Below are 22,761 nucleotides of genomic sequence, written 5' to 3'. Positions count from 1 at the left end.
GATTATTTTCATTTTAGCAGCAAATGAAAGAGGAAGGTCTTGTCTTTCGTTGGTCCAAATTTGAGACATGCCGATTTTTTTGTTATAAAGTTACATGAAAAAGACACCGTGCGTGTTCGAGCCAACGTGTACTCTACCGAGCGGCATTGTTCCAGATTCTTTGCTCATCTGTGGTGCATCAAATTCGCTACTCCGAATGCATGCAGCGATCAATTGACGAGCTAGCTTCTATGATCCAGCCAACGGATAGATCAGCCAGATAAGAATTTCCCAAAGGTTTGTCTGTAGTGGCGATTGAAAGCATGATCAGTCGTCTTACATCCCGACACTGATGCCAAGTTGCATGTGGCTTCGAAACGTAAAATAAACGATAAATTGCATGCTTTGCGTTTCTTTTGGAATAAGTGGTTGATTTGTCTGCTGGATTGAGTCTGCTTTGAGGTTGATTGGCCAATTTCGATCGATTGATACATTTCTGTCGGTTGTTTGGGTTCTGTCAATCGCGATCCGTTTTGCCACGCGTTCGAGTAACTGTGGAGTTGAGTCAAGTGCAGTGTAGCCGTGCAAGTGCACAGTGGTCAGAATGGCAGATCTTCGGAGATGGACGAAGAAGGAAAGGCTGTTACGAGATGTGGTTGAATCGATCAGTGAGTTTGTGCAAAATTATGATGTGAACCGTGACAAGGTTTCAGTGGACGCTAGGCTCAAAAAACTTGATGAAGTTTATAATGACTTTTGTGAAGTGAGAGTGAACATTGAGTGCATCCTCGAAGAAGATGAAGAATTAACCGAAACAGATGAGAAAGAAGAAGATACAGTTAAGCGGAAAGCACTGCAGCAGAAGATGGATGAGTCGAACCGCAAGGTCATGAAGGATTTCGCTAACAACTACTTCAACCTGAAGAATATGCTGCAAGGATTTCAGGCCTGCCCGGTGGCAAGCACCAGTGCATCGTCAGCTTCGTTAGTGCAGCAAGTCCCTTTGTCATCGATACGAGTGAAATTACCAGAACTCAAGCTGCCAATTTTTCGTGGCTCTCTGATGGGTTACATTCAGAGATACGTTTCAGAATCTGATTGTAGATAATCCCCATCTGTCGGACATTGATAGGTTCACCTATCTACGTTCGTCGTTAGCTGGAGAAGCGCTTGAACAGATAGCTTCGATAGATCTGACGGCAAACAACTATTCCATAGCGTGGAGATCGTTAGAATCACGCTATGAGAATAAGAAACTATTGGTAAAATCACATCTCGATGCATTGTTCGCGGTGCAACCCATGAAAAAGGAGACGTTTGATTCACTCAACCATGTGATAAATGAGTACGACAGGTGCTTGCTGGATAAGCTTGGGGGACGGACAACCAATTGGAGCACCCTCTTAGTCCATATGCTATCGAGCAAGCTGGACGCCACAACGCTTCGTTTATGGTAAACGGAGCATCGCTCGAAGGAAATACCCAAGTTTGATAAACTGATGGAATTCCTGAAAAATCATCGTACAGTTCTGCGATCGATCACCGGAGAGACGTCCGGTCCATCGGAACAGAAGAAGGCACCTCGGGTAAGCAACAGTTACGCCGGTGTGCAGTCCACCTGTTCGTTGTGTGGTGAAGGACAGCATCCGCTGTTCCAGTGCAAGCGGTTCAAGTTCATGAAGGTCGACGACAGGAGAAGCACTGTGAAATCAGCTCAGCTTTGCTTCAACTGTTTGTCACGAGGTCACGTTGCGAAGGCCTGTACACGGGGATCCTGTCGCGTCTGTGGTCAGCGACATCATTCTATGTTGCACTTGAAGACGAACGAGTCGTCGGATAACCAGTCAACTCCACAGTCGAACAAGCGTTTCCAACAAAACTCACCGAACCCACAACCAACACAGACACCCACAACCTCACCAGTCAATAAGCAATCACCCAACACTCTCCAGAGTTCCTCAAATTCCACAAGTCTCCCATCCACAATCTCCACTCCAGTCATTTCAAATCCGCAAAGTTTTTCGCCACTTGCCACAGACATTCCTAACGTGGTACTCTCTGCTAATGTACCCAAGAATCCACGAGCGGTTTTACTTGCCACTGCGGTCGTGGTTCTTGAAGACCAGTTTGGGAATACTACTCAAGCTAGAGCATTGCTAGATAGCGGCTCTCAGCTTTGCTTTATTTCGGAGCACGCGTCGCAACGTTTGAGATTCAAACGATCACGCGAGGCACTTTCGATCAGCGGTATTGGTCAAGCTGCAAAGAAGTGCAAGCAATCTGTTTTTGCACGAGTTCGTTCTCGTGTCTCGTCCTTCTCCGGAGAGGAAACCTTCTATGTGCTACCCAGTGTGACGCTGAATTTGCCCCCCAGGAGGGTAGATGCATCCAAGTTGCGGCTTCCTGAAGATATTGTGCTGGCTAATCCATTCTTCACCGAACCGAGCAATGTTGATATGATTATCGGAGCAGGACTTTTCTTCGACCTGTTACGCAACGAGAAGATCAATCTAGGAGAAAATGGACCTGTGGCGCAGAACACCACCCTCGGCTGGATTGTGTGTGGAAATTTGCCGGATAGTCCAGATATGCGGAGACCCCAAGTGGCTAACATGTGCACGGAGAATCTGGACGAACTTCTGACACGCTTCTGGGAATTAGAGACGTGCAAAACGGATAGCATACTATCGTTGGAAGAATACGCCTGCGAGAAGTTCTTCGATCGTACGACAATACGAGACGCAACTGGAAGATTTGTGGTCACGCTCCCAAAAAAGGATTACCTCATCCAGCAGCTCGGAGACTCAAGATCGACGCCAACGAAGCGCTTCCTATCCCTCGAGCGTCGATTGACTGCGAATCCTGACCTGAAGCGAATGTACCGTGATTTCATACACGAATACCTCCGAATGGGGCATATGGAAGAAACTGTTGGAGACGAAGAAGATGCGGCTGTCCCGGAATATTTCATTCCTCATCATTGCGTCATCAAACCCGATAGTACGACCACAAAATTACGGGTTGTGTTTGATGCGTCGTGCCCAACATCGAGTGGCGTCTCGCTGAACAACGCACTGATGGTAGGACCTACAGTGCAGGACGACATTATATCTATCGTCCTTCGTTTTCGGTTCCACAAGATTGCCATAGTGGCAGATGTAGAAAAAATGTACAGAATGGTACAGCAACAGTTGGCGGACAGAAAACTGCACAAAATCTTGTGGCGGGATAATGAGAATGATCCTATTCGAGTGTTCCAGCTAAACACCGTCACTTATGGGACGGCTTCTGCGCCGTATTTGGCTACCAAGTGCCTCAAACGGCTTGCAGAGCTAGACGGGAACAAATTCCCAGAAGCAGCCAAGATTCTCTGTAATGATTTCTATGTCGACGACATGATGTCCGGAGTTGATGATGTTGAAGAAGGGAAGAAGATATGTAGCGACATTCAGCAACTCCTGCAAGGAGGAGGGTTCAATCTGCGGAAATGGAGCAGCAACTGCTCAGCTGTGTTGGAGAATATACCTGAAGAGCTCCAAGATGATCGAACCTCGTTCGAGCTGGACGACTCAAGTGCAACAATCAAAACGCTAGGTCTCGTGTGGGAGCCTAGGTTGGACGTTTTCCGATTCAAGATACCTGATTGGAATACCTCGGAGATCTGTAAACGTACGGTCATATCTGATTTAGCTCGAATATTTGATCCAATCGGGCTACTTGGAACAGTGATCGTTTCTGCTAAAATATTCGTCCAGAATCTCTGGTAACAGAAGATTCCTTGGGACGAACCGTTATCACCCGAATTTCAAGCTCTGTGGTTGGAATTTAGAACAAGCCTAACCAAGCTTGAAACATTACAGATTCCAAGGTGGATCGCATTTAGAAAGGAATGCCTTTCAGTAGAACTCCACGGCTTTTGCGATGCATCGACGAAAGCCTATGGAGCGTGCTTATATGTGCGATGCACACATTTCGATAGCACTGTCACGTCCAACTTGCTAATAGCGAAATCTAGAGTCGCTCCTCTGGCGGAACTAGGAAAGAAAAGGAAGAAACTCACGATCCCTCGCTTAGAACTCTCCTCGGCTGTATTATTGGCTCATCTCTACGAAAAGGTGTCTGCTAGCATCATGGTTTCAGCGCAATCGTACTTCCATACCGATTCCATGATTGTTCGGTATTGGCTCTCTTCTAAACCGTCACGATATCAAATGTTTGTCGCAAACCGAATATCGGAAGTACAACATATTACGAGGGCCGGAACATGGAGACATGTAGCTGGTACGGAAAATCCTGCGGACGCTTTATCTCGTGGCATTCCGCCAGCTGAACTGGAGCATGACTCGCTATGGTGGCATGGGCCACCTTGGTTAAGGGAAGAAAAGAATCGCTGGCCCAACACACAAGAAGTTGTACTGGAAGACTTGGGTGAAGCTAGTCTTGAAGAAGGGTCTACGGTGGCAGTCGTTGCTACCACATCAACGGCCAGCGAGATATTCGGCCTCCGATCAACTCTGCACCGATTGGAGAAACTAGTAGCATGGTTGCTACGGTTCAAGCATAACACACTCCGTTCTCGTGATACGAAGATAACGGGGCCGTTGACTCTGAAGGAACGAGAGGCAGCATTGTTGCAACTGGTGAAGCTCTCACAACGGGAGTGTTTCGCCCAAGAGATAAATGACTTGGAACGTAAAGGAGAAGTGCGACCGACTTCTCGCATTAGTGCCCTATATCCATAATGGATTGACGGCGTACTCCGGGTTGGCGGCCGGCTAGAAAACGCTCAGATTCCGATGGATAGGAAACATCCTATACTACTAGACAAAAATCATCCTTTGACTGTCATGATCATGCGACGCTACCACTTTGAGCATTTGCACGCAGGACCTCAACTGTTGGTGGCTAGTGTACGAGAGAAATTCTGGCCACTCAGTGCCCGTAGCCTCGCTAGGAAGATCATACACAAGTGTATCACCTGTTTCCGGAACAAGCCAACCTTGCAAGACCAATTGATGGCCGATCTGCCAGCTGAACGTGTCACTCCCGCTCCACCATTTTTGCGAGTTGGGGTCGACTATTGCGGTCCTTTTGCAGTTCGCTATCCAAATCGAACAAAAATCTCCGTCAAGCATTACGCTGCAATCTTTGTATGCCTTGTCACAAAGGCGATTCACATTGAAATGGTGGCCGATCTCACAACCCAAGGATTCGTGGCCGCATTGAAGAGATTTGTTGCGAGACGGGGAAAACCAACGTTGATCATGTGCGATAATGGGACGAATTTCGTTGGCGCACGGCGGGAGCTTGACGAGCTCGCTGTCTTATTCAAAAATCAGCAATCCCAGCAGTCCATTGCGCTAGGCGCAGCAGATATCGGAATCGAATTCAAATTCATTCCAGCCAAGTCCCCAAACTTTGGCGGTTTGTGGGAGGCGGCTGTAAAGTCGATGAAACAGCATTTACGGAAAACAATTGGCTTGAAAACAGTCACACCCGAAGAATTGAACACGGTGTTTGCGCAAATCGAAGCGTGTCTGAATTCTAGACCACTTACCCAGATGAGCAGTGATCCTAATGACCTTAATGTACTCACCCCTGGACATTTTCTTATTCAGCGACCGCTGACAGCGGTGGCCGAACCTTGGTTGCAACACGTCCCAGAAAACAGGTTAGCTAGGTGGCAGCAAGCTCAGGAATTTGTTCAGCGAATTTGGTCCAGGTGGTCAACTCAATACCTGTCGGACCTCCATAACAGGACCAAATGGACGCAGCGGAGGAACAATTTGTTCGTCGGTGCGATGGTCCTAATAAAGGAGGATAATCTTCTGTTAGAATTGCTCTTTTGGGCCAGCCTAATGTGGCCTTCTTGGAGACTCAGGGTCGTACAAAATGACTCCGGCGAGGAAATTGGGTGATGGCGGAAAACCTTCCCTTAATAGAGCGAGGTGGACAACGCACAAAAGATGGTAGAAAACAAGGCTCAGTGGTTGAAAAAATGATAGGCAACAATAGAGGGCATTTAAATTACATATTGTTCATATATTCATGCACAAATTGGTTGGAAATGGGAAATGAGGGAAATAATGCACTTTACCGGGGTGTGATAATGGCGGGTGGCGCAATCCGATCCGAACGGCGGCTGGCATCTCCCATCCTGGCTGTGTTTCGGGACACCTTCAAAACTAGGCGATTCGAGCTTTTGGACCGGTCTAGGATTGGAACACGGCAGCACCTCCTCAATGGGCGTTGGTCGTTTTCATCCCTCGGAGATTGTGTCGGGCCGGGCTTTGATCCAATCCGCTGCCACACTGGAGCTAGACACTTGTTTCTTCTTCTTGGTGTCACGTCACTGTTCCGACGTCGACCGGGCCAGGTTTGGCACTCCGGTAACTTCCTCTTCTCACTGCCCACGGAATGTCTTCATCCGTCACTGTCGGGCCAAGGGACTTCTGGCACCCCGACTGGACTTCACTCGCGAAACTATTCCGGACTGGCCTTTCAAGATTAAACAAGGCGTTCACTGCACAGAAGGGAAAATAGAAAGGCGGATTAAAAAACGCGCACTGTTGCGGTCACGATGGTGTTTCACCTATTAGCTGCTGAAAACTGGATGACAACCAGTTTTGTTGATTCGTCGTCGTCATCTTCGTGCGTCAGACGACGAACGTATTGCCGACACCGATAGATCGTTGCACGCCTGACCTAACCTCGAAACTCCATATAAAAAAAATGTCAACAATTCCAGCAGTGAATGTCAACTCCATATAAAAAAAATCTAAACAATTCCAGCAGTGAGTGTCAAAGAGCAGGACAGTCAATTGAGCGTGATGAAAGCGGGACAGAGAAGGAGAATTTTTCGTGACATCACCATGCACTCTTCTATCGTTGGTGTCGTTGTGTGGGTGCGTTACGGATGGATAGGATATTGGGTAATAGGGATGTTCAAGAGGAATGGAAAATTCGATTTTGTTTAATTTCATTATAATTCTATTTAATTTTAATTCATTAATTCATTTATTTAAATACCTTATATTATCTAAAGCTAAGTATGCTGTTCCACTCAAGAAAAGTAAAAATTTCGGCGGAAGAAATGGTCAAGAAATTTTCTACAGTGAGCTCCATTTGAAATGACATTTCTTTTCAACTGCGTACTGCGATCAAAGAAAAATGCTTTTCTTGACCATTTCTTGCAAGAAATTTTCCACGCATCGAGATAGGCGATTACTTTTCTGTTGAAGTGCATACTTCGCTTAAGCCGTAAATATAGAAATAATAGTGATAAAAAAAGGAAAAAATATGTACAAAAAATATATACAAAGATAATGTAACCTTTCGAAGGTTACACTTCCTCCAGAGTGATTCCAAGCAACAGCACCAAAATTTGGTAAATTTTTTAATTCATTTTTTTCTATTGAGCTGAAACTTTGCACAGTTTTCCAGTTCCATCTAAATCGTCATTTTCCGATATCAAATCTTCAAGTTGAGTCACGACTAACTTTTCAAAAGGGTGTATGTGAAAATGGTTCAAAAATATTCAAAAAGCTGCACAGCAAAAACGGTTCGTTCGATTGTTAGACAACTAAAGAAACAAAGTTAGACAACTAAATAAAGATTCCAAAAAAAATACACACAGTAAAAAAAAATTTTTTTTTGCATTAAAAAACATAATTTTTGACACAAAAACTCAAATATCAAACCCTATCGGAATACCAACGTATTTTTTTGAGGGAAAACGGTCCATTATATTAGCTATCTACCATAAAAATTTGGTGATGGTAAACCAATAAACAAAAAAGTTATGACATTTCAAACATGTCACAATTTTCACATTTAGTAGAAAACAAAATTTTTTTTTCGGTGTAAATTATTACGGGAACCGCAGTTTGTTGCTGATTTTATTGTTAAGAGCCTTGCGTGAATTAAACAAGTCGTTTTCATGTATTCATTAGTATTATGTATATTATATGTATAAATATTATGTATATGTATAAATATTATATGTATATGTATATATGTATAAATTAAAATGAATTAACAGATTTCACGAAAATAAAATTTTTTTTTACCAGGATATTTTTTTTTAGAGTATGATCGATGAGTTTCTAAATGTTATATATAAACTTTAAAAGGGTGTATGTGAAAATGGTTCAAAAATATTCAAAAAGCTGCACAGCAAAAACGGTTCGTTCGATTGTTAGACAACTAAAGAAACAAAGTTAGACAACTAAATAAAGATTCCAAAAAAAGACACACAGTTTAAAAAAATTTTTTTTTGCATTAAAAAACATAATTTTTGACACAAAAACTCAAATATCAAACCCTATCGGAATACCAACGTAATTTTTTGAGGGATAACGGTCCATTATATTAGCTATCTACCATAAAAATTTGGTGATGGTAAACCAATAAACAAAAAAGTTATGACATTTCAAACATGTCACAATTTTCACATTTAGTAGAAAAAAAAAATTTTTTCGGTGTAAATTATTACGGGAACCGCAGTTTGTTGCTGATTTTATTGTTAAGGGCCTTGCGTGAATTAAACAAGTCGTTTTCATGTATTGTAACCAGTGGTGTGTTGAAGTGTCCAAGATTTGTGAGACTATCGTGATTTTGTGTATCGTTTTATTGTCAAATAAATAATACCAAGAAAATATTAAATTATATAAAACTGGACATTTCCCAACTCCCACTGTGAAGAACGCAGCCACATCATTAGTTCCGCTACTCACCACCAGGCGTCACAGGAGCATAAGGATGGGCGGCCATTGTGGGTGGTGTAAAGGGGGCCATGATGGGGCGAATATGGATGGGCGGAAAAATGCTTCAACGGTCGCGATCGTCGATATGTAACCGCCATCGCAAAAATTATTAAGACTGCAGCATTCGAAAGAATACGACGCTAGTTGCTAAAAGCCAAAAAGTTAAAGTGAAATTTAAAATAAGTTGTGGAAAGTGGAAGAAGCGACATTGGAATTACATCCAGGTAATCCGTTAACCATTCCAATCCAGGCAGCCCTCATATTAATCGCCAAAAACCCATCATATTTCCGCCCCCTTGACCCACCAGGACCCCGTAGTTCACCGTAGTTCACCGGTAGTTTACCCATTGTTCTACGTCGGAGTAACCGAGCACTACATCCTGCACCTGAGCCTGTATTGGCCAAAGTACCGCCGGAAGCACGCCGTGGTCATTGCCATACCTCGGAGTAGGCCCAGAGTCCACTAACGTGCCACTCCGAAGGCTACCACCGCGATTCGATAGGCGTCACCTAGAGGCGGCCATTTTGTTAACGGCCTGAGGCGTGAAGTGCGAAGTGCCAGCCGGTCGTCCACCCTGAACTCGGAAAAGGAAGCAGAAGTGCTGTGCGGAGGAGTGAAGGTTCCACCGGCCGTGTCCTGCCGGAACTAACGCGAGAAGGAGCGAAACGTAGTCCAGGAAGGAAAGACGGTGGAGTAGCGGAGCGTGAAGAAGGGGCCCCGCCAATAGTGAAGAAGAAGGGAATAAGTGAGGTAGGAGATAGCCTTTAAGAAAGTGGGAGAAATAAAGGTACCTGATTGTGCGAAGTATTGAATAAAGTGGGTTTGTGTCCAGCAAAGGTAATCTAGTGTGTTCTTGGTCGCGATAGTTAAGCGCGTACGCCGACCCTGAGGCAATTGAGGAGAGGGGAGTCTCACCAGTGCTGGGCAGGGATCGCCCCATTAGTTACACTTGGCGCCCAACTGAAATTTGCGTAGACTATCAGAGCCTGGGTACACTAGAATACCGATTGCGTGTCTTTGCGGAAGTCTCTGGTAACATCCAGACTTCGCTGACGAACTTAACCAAAGCACATAAAACAGGTAACCGATTGATGAATGGGAATCAATACAATTTATTCTTAAAGAGGGGTCTTGGATGTGAGTAAACGGTCTGACTAGCTACCAACCATTGAACAAAACTTAATGAAAGCTTACGAATAGAAGTCGGAGAGTTTCGCGGTGAATTCCGGAACCTTGAACAGTGTTGTGTGGTTTTCAGACTGTGGAATAAAACACCAAACAAGAACGATACGTTTATTAAAGATAAACGAGCTAAAACTAGGATTTTTTCAATTAATTGCTTCAATAGGGAGCGTGAACAAATTTTAGGTTTTTCAAATTTTAATTTCGAGCTTTCGAACAAGCGGAAGTGTTTTCTTCAGTAGGATTTTTAAATTTGGTTCAGTGGAAGCACCACTTGAACAGTTTTTAGTTTCTTTTCAAATTTTATTCTAAGATTTTCTTAGTTGAATGGAGATTGGAGAAATGGCGATGTCCAATTTCGCATCGTGGTACCACGCGATGAATCCTGGCCATCTGACCACAGATGAGCTAGAGCACGAGATGAAAATCCGTGGCATTCCGTTAGATGTTTCACGTAGCGCTGTGGAACGAACGTTGCGTAGCCACCTGAAAGGGGAAAAAGGCAAATCGGACGTTAGAATGAAATTTGTGAGTGAATCGGTAGTTGCTGAGTTAGAGGTTTGTGACGATAAACTGAATGGGATAAAAAATCACCTAGAAAAGCGAGTGTCCAAGAAAGCGCCAGATCAGTTGTACAAAACGAAATTGATTCATATCTTTTTCCGAATGCAGCGATTGCAAGCTCACACTGAGGAAGAAGACGAATTGAATAGCCTCGCGTTGATTGCTGGTGAATGTGTAAAGCTTCTCAACGTGTATTATTCACCCACATCCCACCTTCTAGAAGTGCGAGAGGCCGAATTGGCGATTCTAAACGAGAGTTTGAATCAAATTAGGCAAGAGCTGGTACCGAATGATGGTGGGCAAGGGGAGAATAATATGAATGAAAGATCAGATGGGAGATCGACGGGCGAAAACATGACTGAGCCGAATTGTAGGAATGTAGAAAGCGATAGGGTGAGTACAGGAGGTGAGCAATCTGAGAAGACGACGGATAGTGAGAAAGAGGGATTAGCATCTGAGATCCGTCAGCTAACGGCGGTAGTGAGCCAACTACTGCAACGCATCACGGTACTTGAAGCTAATCAAAACGTTGCTCAACCGTTGAATCTTCATACAGGTACAGCCAACAGTACGCAGATTGAGAGGAATATGGTGGTAGAGAAAGAGGTAGAAGAGGTTCAGGAAAAGTCAGTAGATTTCTTAGGCTGGTTGAAACAGAGGAATGAGTCGTTAGATACGCTGAAAAATTCGGAGGAAGACAAGCACGTCGGTAGTAAGCTGAATGAATGGACCGAAAGGAGAGTTGAAAATAGCAGGCCATTGAGTATTGGAAATAAATTTCCGATTCATAAATGGTCTGTGAGATATGACGGAATGGATAATGGCAGGCGGTTGAATGAATTCTTGAAAGAGGTGGAATTCAACGCCCGGTCAGAAGGATTTTCTGAATTGGAGTTGTTGCAGGGAGCTCACCATCTGTTTACACAGAAGGCGAGGTCCTGGTTCATAGATATCAGTGGGGAGATAGGGTCATGGAACGAGTTAGTTAGGGAGCTTAAGAAAGAGTTCTTACCAGTCGATATAGACTATGTCTATGAACGGCAGGCTAATAACCGGAAGCAGGGTCCCAGGGAGAAGTTCCAGGACTTTTACTTGGACATGGTCCGGATCTTCCGCAGTATGTCGATCCCATGGGACGAAAAGCGCAGATTCGATGTTCTTTTCCGCAATACCCGCGAAGACTGTAGGATTGCGATGCTAGCAGCGAATGTGAACACGATACCTAAAATGAAAGATTTTGGTAAGCGTTTCGATTCGATAAATTGGCAAATGTATCAGAGGAAAGAAAACCGGTTTTCGCGGAAAGATGTGATACAAATTGACGAGGTTAGGAGTCAACAGTCGTTCAAAGGTAGTCAAGACAGGTTCACGAATCAGAACATGGAAGATTTGAACAAAAAGCCGTTCAGGCCGAAATCTCAGCAGTTCCCAAACCAACCGTGGAAACAACAACAACCCACTAATCAAAAATCCAATGAAAAGCAAAATGATCAGGGGAAATCGAATCCTAAACCGGACCATACTCAACGGCAAAGCAATCAACAGCCTGGACCCAGCGGAACAAACGCGCTACAAAGAATTGTAAACGCATATATTCCGCCGGGCAAAAATGTGTGCTTCAATTGCCACGAAGGTGGACATGGGTTTGAGGATTGCGATTCTGATCGGAATTTGTTCTGCTTTCGTTGTGGATTTCCAGGTTTTAAGACTAAAAATTGTCCATATTGTGAGTCAAAAAACTTGCCCAAGACTGCCTAAAGAGGCAAGACAGTCTTGCAAATAACTCCACAAGACCTCACACAGAGCCAGCAGTTCCCGACTCTCTCGAACAGCGTGGTTACTCAAGAGTGAGTGGAGGCACAGCTGAAGGGACCGAGATAGCAACCATGCTCGTGACTCTCAGCAATGATCCCAGACCACTCGTGAGAGTGGAAATGCTGGGCATCACTATAATAGGACTGTTAGACAGTGGAGCAGCCAAAACAGTGTTAGGGATAGGTTGTAAAAAACTGATTAGCTATTTAAAATTAAAATTGAGACCCACGAACATAGACTTGAAAACAGCCGGAGGACAAAGTTTAGAGGTCATAGGGACAACTGATGTACCTATAACTTTTAACGGAGAAACCAAACTCTTACCAGTTCTGGTAGCTCCAAACTTAAGTCGTCGTTGCATTCTTGGCTACGATTTCTGGCAAGCCTTCGGAATTCGTCCTACGGTTTCCCAGTCCATTGATGCGATCGACGAGGCTGAAAGAGAACCAATAGAAACGATGAGCGAACTGAGTGATGATCAGAAGAGACAGCTAGAGGAGGTGAAAAACATGTTTCTCCCAGCAAGTCCAGGTCATCTGGGTAAAACAAGCTTGATTGAGCATCACATTGAGCTGAAGGAGGAATTTCTGAATGCCGATCCTGTCCGAAAGAACCCATATCCATGGAGTCCCGAGATCCAGAAAAAGATTCATCGGGCATTGGACAACATGATCAGGGACGGAGTGGTCGAACCTTCCAATTCAGATTGGGCTTTGCCTGTCGTTCCGGTCAAAAAGCGAGACAGTGAGGATGTACGACTGTGTCTCGATGCCCGTAAGCTTAACGAGCGCACGAAGAGAGATGCATATCCTCTCCCGCATCAGAATCGAATCCTCAGCCAACTAGGTCCATTCAAATTTTTAACGACCATTGATCTTTCGCAGGCGTTTCTGCAAGTACCTTTGAACTGTGCATCGAGAAGATTGACTGCTTTCTCGGTTCCGGGGAAAGGGCTTTTCCAGTTCACTAGGTTGCCGTTTGGACTAGTAAATAGCCCGGCAACATTAAGTAAACTCATGGATAGAGTATTGGGACATGGTGAGCTTGAGCCCGCTATATTTGTCTATTTAGACGATATAGTTGTGGCGAGCCACACTTTTGAAGAGCATATCGCGAAGTTGAGGGAATTGGCTCGTAGATTAAAAGAGGCAAATCTTTTTATCAACCTCGAAAAATCAAAATTCTGCTGTCACGAATTGCCTTATCTCGGGTACATCCTTTCCGAAGAAGGATTGCGGCCTAACCCAGATCGAGTCCAAGCGATCCTGGGGTTTGAGGCCCCCAAATCGATAAGGTCATTGAGAAGATTCCTCGGTATGGTTAACTATTACCGCAGGTTTATCGACAAATTCAGTGAACTCACCGCACCTTTGACCGATCTGTTGAAAAACAAACCGAAAAAGGTCATGTGGAATCAGGCAGCAGAGAATGCGTTTATCGCCATCAAAGAGCGGCTGATTACTGCCCCAGTCGTGGCTAATCCTGACTCCAGCGTGCCGTTTTGCGTGCAAACGGACGCCAGCGATACAGCACTCGCAGGAGTGCTCACTCAGGTCCAGAATGGCGTGGAGAGAGTGATAGCATACCACTCGGAAAAGCTTGAAGGTGCCGAACTCAATTATAATGCTGCTGAGAAGGAAGGATTAGCAGCCCTTCGGTGTATTGAGAAATTTCGATGTTATATCGAAGGCACACGCTTCACTCTCGTCACGGATTCATCGGCCCTCTCATTTATTATGAGAGCCAAGTGGAGATCTTCATCTCGCTTGAGCCGATGGAGTATCACTCTGCAACACCTCGATATGGAGATAAAGCACCGCAAAGGGAAGGAAAACATCGTTCCTGATGCTTTATCCCGATCGAATCATTAGAACATGAATTCGTTAGAACTATTTGATTTATTTTGGATATTTTTTTAGAATTAGGTTTGATAAAAGTAAGTATTTTGAATTTAATTACATCTACTTAGCGGTCTACTTTCGAACAACCGTGAAAGACCAGGCGTCTCCACCATTAACTCGAATTTCATCATTTAGCAGTTTCGAGTAGTCGTTTATAGTTGCTAATTATTATGGTTCGATTAGGTTTCGATGAGTATAATTGATTGGTTGACTTGAATTCGATTGGTCGAGGTTTACTACGTATTTGGGAAAACCTACCCGCCCTGTTTAAAAAGTCTCTAGCCGGATTTTAACGGTGACAGTGACCCTTCTTCCGAAGGTGGCGCTTAAGTCACTGTCTACGAGTAACCATTTACGTTGGTTAGGTTCTCTTTTCGTCTTTTGGGTCATAAAATCAAGGTTACACTTGATGTCGTAGAAACGGACAAATGGTACCGAAATCTACTTGAGTCGGTTGAAAATGATCCCGAAAAGTTTGTGGACTTTCGGCTCCAAAACGGAAAGCTATTCAAATTTGTAGCCACACAATCAGATGTGTTGGACTACAGATTTGAATGGAAAGAATGCGTACCGGAGTCCGAGCGTCAACGAATCATCCGCCAAGAGCATGATGAGATGATGCACATAGGGTTCGAAAAGTGCATTGAGAAAGTCAAGCGTCGGTACTATTGGCCCAGAATGAGCGCTGACGTCAAAAAATACATTTCCAACTGTGAAACTTGCAAAGAGTGCAAGCACTCAACAATATCCACTGCTCCGGAAATGGGAAACCAGCGAATAGCCACCAGACCCTTCCAGATTGTGTGCACGGACTATATACAATCCCTTCCACGAAGCAAGCAGGGCAATGCCCACTTATTAGTCGTCTTAGACATCTTCTCTAAGTACTGCCTGCTTGCTCCAGTGAAGAAGATTGCTTCAGGGAATCTGTGCACAATCTTGGAAGAAAGATGGTTCCGAAAGCTGTCCGTTCCACAGTATGTGATCACCGATAACGCGACGACGTTTCTGTCCAAAGAATTTCAGGATTTACTGAAGAGGTACGAAATTCAGCACTGGGCGAACGCACGACACCGGAGTCAAGCAAATCCCGCAGAGCGATTGAACAGGACGATAAATTCGATGATTCGAACATACGTCCGCTCTGATCAAAAGCTCTGGGATACTAAAATATCAGAAATCGAATTCGTATTGAACAACACGGTGCATGGCTCGACGAAGTTTACGCCTCATCGAGTGATCTTCGGACATGAGATGGTCACACGTGGCTCCGACCATCGAAGAGAAGCTGAGAGTGAGTTCTCAGTGGATGGTCGAGTTGAGAAATTGAAAGGAATCAGCCAGAAGAACTTCGATATGGTCAGAGCAAACCTAAAAAGAGCGTATGAAAGTACAAAACACCAATACGACTTGCGTCACAAACGCTACTCACCTACATTCACTGTCGGACAAAGAGTCTTCAAGCGAAGTTTCGCGCTGTCCGAAGCTGGCAAGAACTTCAACGCGAAGTTAGGCCCGCAATATAAACCCTGCGTCATCGTTGCGAGGAAGGGCAACAGTTCGTATGAGGTAGCCGACATGAACGGAAGGTCGCTGGGAGTATTTTCCGCAGCTGATCTAAAAGCCTGAAAAGGGAAATATTTTAAATTATCCATGGTACCACTAATTACTTGGCCTGATTCTTGAGTGAGGGGAGGTCAGTAGTGAGGAAGATGACTGTTCCGTGAATAATCCATTTGGAGCAGTTCACTGAATCCTATTGCGTAATTCCCGAATCGAGGATGGAATCAGGACCAGAATAGGGGAATGGTGTCTGTAATGAACCACCCCAAATGAATGCATTCAACTAGTTAATCGTTGGTTTTAATTCGTATGAAAATGTTAAATTGTTTTGAAAATTTTGTTTCGTATATGTCCAATAATTTTGAAAAATTTGTATTGAACAACTCCATTATGCACATTATGCAGTTAATCGACTTATAAGCAACATCGTCAACAAATTTTTGAAAATGCATTATGAGCAGTTAACGATGCAGTGTGTGATGAAAGAGTGTGAGTGTGCAATGCATAATGAATGGCCACATCATGATCATGATCCATAATCACTTTCATAGTCCTTGTAAAAAAAAAACCGTAAAATGTATGTCTTTTGTCAGAGTCACTTCACATATTGTCCAGTCATTTTATCACAGTTTTTAAGATGTATACTTACCTGTTTATAGTCAATCATGCAATTCTCATGACTGATGAACTTTTGCTAAAATCTTTAAAATATACGCAATTTAGAGTAGAAATGCTATCAAAATGATCAATTGGCCAAAGAATACTTCGACTAGTCGTCAAAATGATATTAAACACTCAAAAATGCACAATTTCACAAGATTTTAGCCACAACTTCATCATCATATTTCGCACCATTCCACGTTTCACCAATTCGTTGGAACAAAAGAGTTGACGGTTTGGTTGTTCATAGTCATTCGTACGCGCACACTGATAAGAGCCGATAATGTTGTATTATAGCCACAGTTGATAATCGCTGATAGGCTAACTCCGACATAGCGAAACGTTAGTGAAATTTTTCATACCGTACTCTAGAGTAACTTTGTAAATTTTGTAAATATTATTCCGGAATTCTTTATTTATTACCATGGTATATATTTATATTTTGCATGATAAGCTGAAAAGAAAATGCATGTTTTATTAGTATTTTTAATCGTTTTTAATTTGTTCAATTTAGTTTTATTTGTATATGTTTTATTTCGTTTTGTTTCAATGTTGGTCCAGAATATATGTATAGTCAAATGGGTTCGCTGGAGACCGGAATCGTAAGATGTTGATGGTCAGTAGGAGGCTCAAGCCTTGAAACAGAGTGGAGTTGGAAAACCAACGATGAAAACTTATGACCCCAACCCAAAACTTGATTGATACAAAAAAAAAAAACGCTACTTTTTCCCTAGCTTACAGCTTTGATTCGGTATTTCTGAATGGGTTTGAGATTTTCAGGAGTCAAATTGTGTTAAAAAAAGAGTGTGTGAGTAAGTTTTGTTTTGTTAGTTGTTACAATTGAAAGCGAACACGTTTTTACAAAAAGCGTCTAGTTTTATTTCGTGCTCATTACTAACTGTTCAAATGGAGTAAAAATTCTAGTTGCTATGGATACCGCAGCAAACCATGCTTACTGCGATCCAACTCATAATTTGAAATTCAAATTTGCATTAAGTGCTATAATTTATTATGGTTGGTTGTAGTACTGGCTTAATATTATGGGATGGTAATATCTCCCCCCTAAGAGAGAACGTAGTCTTGAAGATGCCGTGGAGGTTTGACGGTTCTTTTTGGTCTCGATGGTAGCGGCGTTGAACAACCGGATGGTCCTGGCTGATTGATTGGTTCAGGCTGATCTTGATCTTCAGGAATATCAGGTAGGTCTTGTGCTGACAAGAAGGACGAATCTTCAGCCGCAATCGGCACTGGTTGCTCTCTGGGTGCCTCTGCATTTGATGTCATTCCAAAATCGCCCAACAATACAGACAACGGTAATTCAATTTCCGCTCTTTCTTGTTTTGCAGAATCGTTCACTCGAAGTTGGTCGATGTGCGATCGAATTAACCGCTTTCGCCCAGATGCTGTATCCAGAAGTACATTGTAATGTACGTTCCCAATCGCCTCGATTACAACTCCGGACTGCCACCTCCAGCTCAAATTATTTTTATGAACCTTCGCAAAGACGGTTGCTCCTGCTGCGAATTTTCGTGATTGAGAAAGCTTGATTGGTGCTGGTGCTTGTGGAGGCGCTGACGAAGGCTTGAGTAGATCCAGTGTTGTTCGCATTCGTCTACCATTCAATACTTCGGAAGGGGATTTACCGTCGAGCAGATTGGACGGAGTTGATCGATAAACCTGCAGAAAAGTTTGAAGAGCGGCAGATGCTGGTAATCCTTCTCCCTCCTGGATTTCCGTGTACCGAGCGAACCACTTCTCAAACGTGATGCCGTTCTCTGGGTCGAAAACGAACTCGCTGATATTTGAGGAAAGCGCTTCCAGGGTCTGCTCCCGATTCGGCTGATTTGGAGCTGCAATCCGCTGCAGAAGCTGGGTGATCTGGAAAATCGCCGTTTGGATGTCTCCGATCGGATGCTCAGCACGTGTTGCGGCCGGTTCTCCTGATGCTTGCGCCATTGTCGAAGTTTCGGCTTTGCAATTTGCTTCGATTTTCAATTTTCACTAAAACTCGTCGCCAAAATTTGTTACAATTGAAAGCGAACACGTTTTTACAAAAAGCGTCTAGTTTTATTTCGTGCTCATTACTAACTGTTCAAATGGAGTAAAAATTCTAGTTGCTATGGATACCGCAGCAAACCATGCTTACTGCGATCCAACTCATAATTTGAAATTCAAATTTGCATTAAGTGCTATAATTTATTATGGTTGGTTGTAGTACTGGCTTAATATTATGGGATGGTAATATTAGTGAAAATTTTGGTTCAGAGGTACGCGTCACAAAGTTGTTGTTCTTGTGTATTAAAATAAAAAAAAATCTCGGCTTCACCGAATTTTTTTTAACCCGAGCGGGGGGAGAGTAACCAGTGGTGTGTTGAAGTGTCCAAGATTTGTGAGACTATCGTGATTTTGTGTATCGTTTTATTGTCAAATAAATAATACCAAGAAAATATTAAATTATATAAAACTGGACATTTCCCAACTCCCACTGTGAAGAACGCAGCCACATCATTAGTTCCGCTACTCACCACCAGGCGTCACAGGAGCATAAGGATGGGCGGCCATTGTGGGTGGTGTAAAGGGGGCCATGATGGGGCGAATATGGATGGGCGGAAAAATGCTTCAACGGTCGCGATCGTCGATATGTAACCGCCATCGCAAAAATTATTAAGACTGCAGCATTCGAAAGAATACGACGCTAGTTGCTAAAAGCCAAAAAGTTAAAGTGAAATTTAAAATAAGTTGTGGAAAGTGGAAGAAGCGACATTGGAATTACATCCAGGTAATCCGTTAACCATTCCAATCCAGGCAGCCCTCATATTAATCGCCAAAAACCCATCATATTTCCGCCCCCTTGACCCACCCGTAGTTCACCGGTAGTTTACCCATTGTTCTACGTCGGAGTAACCGAGCACTACATCCTGCACCTGAGCCTGTATTGGCCAAAGTACCGCCGGAAGCACGCCGTGGTCATTGCCATACCTCGGAGTAGGCCCAGAGTCCACTAACGTGCCACTCCGAAGGCTACCACCGCGATTCGATAGGCGTCACCTAGAGGCGGCCATTTTGTTAACGGCCTGAGGCGTGAAGTGCGAAGTGCCAGCCGGTCGTCCACCCTGAACTCGGAAAAGGAAGCAGAAGTGCTGTGCGGAGGAGTGAAGGTTCCACCGGCCGTGTCCTGCCGGAACTAACGCGAGAAGGAGCGAAACGTAGTCCAGGAAGGAAAGACGGTGGAGTAGCGGAGCGTGAAGAAGGGGCCCCGCCAATAGTGAAGAAGAAGGGAATAAGTGAGGTAGGAGATAGCCTTTAAGAAAGTGGGAGAAATAAAGGTACCTAATTGTGCGAAGTATTGAATAAAGTGGGTTTGTGTCCAGCAAAGGTAATCTAGTGTGTTCTTGGTCGCGATAGTTAAGCGCGTACGCCGACCCTGAGGCAATTGAGGAGAGGGGAGTCTCACCAGTGCTGGGCAGGGATCGCCCCATTAGTTACAGTATTCATTAGTATTATGTATATTATATGTATAAATATTATGTATATGTATAAATATTATATGTATATGTATAAATTAAAATGAATTAACAGATTACACGAAAATAATTTTTTTTTTACCAGGATATTTTTTTTAGAGTATGGTCGATGAGTTTCTAAATGTTATATATAAACTTTAAAAGTTTTGGATTTGGGTATGCGTTATGAGATCATGAAAACATTTTCTTAATACTTATTTATTTATTTATTGTTATTCAATTTTTTTACAATATCGAACACTTTTGCATCATTATCAGTACAGTTCGAGTATAGTTTTGCTTTAATTTTATTTTCTGACAATGGAATGAAACAGTGAAATTTTTGGGTTCCTGGGATCATTTTCGCGTTATTATATTGCTCGCTGAGCTCTGATGCCGTTAATTCGTACTCTTCAGTTGTAGTAAAACAAAATGATAATTTTGTTAAATCTTCTTCTTTTCTGCGATTCGCCCAATCAAATAGTTCTTTTGCAGTTTTAATTGGATGCTCACGTTCTTTGGCTAAACTTGCTCTTGTGGCCATGCGCTTTATGGTTCCTCCAATAGCATCACAAGGACCTTTGCCATGTGACGTAGCAAAGAAATGCCATTCTGCATCAATTCCGTACTTTGATTTAAATTGACATAGGCTCGAAAAATTCTTACGGTTTTTGTACTGCGATGCTGCTCCATCAGACATGAAATATATCTTTCTGATTTCTTTATCCTTATCAACGCGTAAAAAGTTAATCATTTTGGCAATGAACAAATTTACAGATACTGAGTCGTGTCTTAAATCTTCGGAAATTACAATAAAACTAAAATGTTCAATTTGCGTATTTCCATTGAAATAAATAACGAATGGATGAATTGTAGCTTGTTGTACGTTCCAGTGGTGGGACTGCACTTCATCTTGCAATACAAAGCTATAGTTTTCAGAAAAATCACAAATGACTAAAAATGCACCATCTTGTAATGTATTTTTCGTATTTTTTAAAAAGCGGGATTGCTCTGTTTTAATAAAGTCGTGAGGAATTAAACTTTCTAATTTCAAGCAAAAAAATGACACAAACTCATCTACAGGTTTTACAATAGTTTCTAGGTCACACCTATCCGTGGTTACCCATTGCTCAAATGATAACTGATCAATATAATTTTCTTCAAACTCAGCGAATAAAGTATTTTCCAATGATGAATAATCTGGACAATCCGAACAAGATCGTAGATAGCAATTTGATGTTGTATTTTCACACAAAAGACTACCAGTTAACATTTTAATATCCTTTGATAAATTGATTCTTTTCAAACTATGTAAGATTAGGTTAATATGTTCGTGTGTTGTGCACACACAAACATTATGTGTTCCTGAATTGGATAGAAGCTTGCATTGCCTTGGACAAAGGCTTGCAAATGAGGAAAAACCTACCTTAATATTTTCGTTAAATTCCTTGAAGCGTGTATTGTGCATCCCGATAAAATTCAGAAAAAGAACTTCGCTCAATTTCCTCTTCTTTATCAACGAACTTAAGGTAACACACGATAGACTCATCGTGGCATCCATGAACAATCTATGTTCAAACTATCGTTGAAAAGAAAATATTTCTGTTTTATATCATATCGATCATTCGGTGATCTATCCGGATCATATGCTTGCTAACAACAGGCATGTTGATACACTTTCAGTTCATCTATGTCCGGTAGAACCGATATCACATCCCCAAAACTACAAAATTGATCATCATTTATGGATAGCAAACAGTTGCACCTTAAGCACCGCCAAAACATTTTCAATCGGAAGGATTTTGGCGCGCTCGAACTGACAAATCCTCCGTTGTGGTGAAACTTCTTCCGTCGACGTGATGTTGGATAGTTTTCTAAAACAGTCGAGATAAAAGCAGAGCCGGCAGAGCAATGACAGTTAGTTCGTTCAAAACTTCGCTTCGGAAGTCCAACCGGCGAACTCCAGATTGGTGCTGCGAAGTCAATATACGCTTCTTTCAAAGTAGTCATCATTAATCGTTTTTGGATTGCTTGACGCTTTCCATCTTTTTTTTACAGATACATAATCTTTTTGGCCAGGCATAGCTCTACTTACTTCATCGTCTTCAAAACATTGAATTATTTTTTCTTTTGTCTCATCTGTTAATGAAGTACTCGACCTAGCATTTTTGGTTGCAAGACAGTTATTTTTGAATTGTTTTGCCTCTTTTGCTGTATTTCTATTGGTTTTGAATTCATCAATGGCGTCTTGAATAGACCACGAGCTTGGCAGCATCGACAAAATCAATAATTTTTCTTTCCTTGTCGTGGCTAGATTCGAGAACCTTTCCTTCATATTCATAATTACCAGTAGAAGCATTAACCTAAGAATGCTAATGTCGCTTCTGTTCGTGTGACCAACATCTAGTTTGCTGCGATGTGACAGCGTGAGCACCGGTCCTCAAAGTGTCAAAGACCAAAACAAAACATTCTCTATTGCGTGGGATCGATCAATTAATGAAAAATAGCAATTAAAGGTAATAATTAGATAAATCAGTTTTGTGACAACAGCGCCATTAGCGTTCTACTACTAATATTTCTATTTAATTACCTCATCGTAGTCTGTATTTTCCACATCCTCAAGTCCTAATTTGAAGAGGTTTCTTCGTACAGCTTCGTTGATTTCACGGTATTTTTTCTCGGGATAATTGACGTAACCCATCTTCGTCCATTTAATCGGAGTCACTTTTAGTCCAGCTTAGCTTTAGTCCCTTCGTTGAAGCGTTCGATGTTGACCTTCTGGATGCACTCATCTTCTGATTGATTTGTTGAAACAGATGTCGCTGATG

The 22,761-nt window shown here is 42.8% G+C and overlaps 1 long non-coding RNA gene across 1 annotated transcript; it reads left to right on the top strand.

The window, feature by feature from the left end:
• The first annotated feature begins 8,486 nt into the window (after positions 1-8,486).
• On the top strand, positions 8,487-9,928 carry LOC110675557. Its single transcript, XR_002499596.1, has 2 exons — positions 8,487-8,968; positions 9,053-9,928. It is a non-coding gene; the product is annotated as an uncharacterized LOC110675557 (long non-coding RNA).
• The last annotated feature ends 12,833 nt before the right edge of the window (positions 9,929-22,761 follow it).

The sequence above is a fragment of the Aedes aegypti genome, chromosome 2 (assembly GCF_002204515.2).
Source record: "Aedes aegypti strain LVP_AGWG chromosome 2, AaegL5.0 Primary Assembly, whole genome shotgun sequence".
Classification (NCBI taxonomy): domain Eukaryota; kingdom Metazoa; phylum Arthropoda; class Insecta; order Diptera; family Culicidae; genus Aedes; species Aedes aegypti.
Note: the sequence above shows the minus strand (reverse complement) of the source record. Positions and strands in the feature narration are given on the sequence as shown.